Here is a 716-nt window from a genome sequence, read left to right as displayed (position 1 = left end):
TATATATATATATATATATATATATATATACACAATTTGACACAATGTCATATTTTATATTTTACAAATAAAGTAGTAATTTTATTGTGTTTGTGTGCGCTAAAATTATTTTGAATGTTTATTTTTTACTGTATATATATATATATATATATATATATATACACAATTTGACACAATGTCATATTTTATATTTTACAAATAAAGTAGTAATTTTATTGTGTTTGTGTGCGCTAAAATTATTTTGAATGTTTATTTTACTGTTGCAACCTCCCAGCTCCTCCTGGTGGTTGCTTGCTGCCAGTGCACCTTTCCCAGACTTCTTTCAGCTGTGGGCTAATGAGCCTGACCACACAGCCTAAGCACCTCTACCTGACTACATTATCATCTGTGGGCTAATGGGAAATATCACTACCCAATATTATGCAGACTTTAACGGCATATGGACGTTTAACGAACTTCAAATTAAACTTCAGTAAATCTGAGGCGCTCAATATATCCATCCCTGCCCCCCGCTTGCACGGTCTTCAGGCCGCATTCCAGTTCAAATGGGCGACATCCCACCACATTAAATATCTGGGGGTATCTATCCCAGCAGACATTCGGAATGTATTCTCTTTGAATTTTGTCCCCATCCAGAAACGTATCAGCTTAGACTTGAAGTAATTCCCCCTCGCCGACCCCCCTTTTTGATTGATGGGACACCCCGCCCGCTGGCA

Source organism: Nanorana parkeri, unplaced genomic scaffold (assembly GCF_000935625.1).
Source record: "Nanorana parkeri isolate BGI_ZX_2015 unplaced genomic scaffold, ASM93562v1 scaffold653, whole genome shotgun sequence".
NCBI lineage: Eukaryota > Metazoa > Chordata > Amphibia > Anura > Dicroglossidae > Nanorana > Nanorana parkeri.
Note: the sequence above shows the minus strand (reverse complement) of the source record.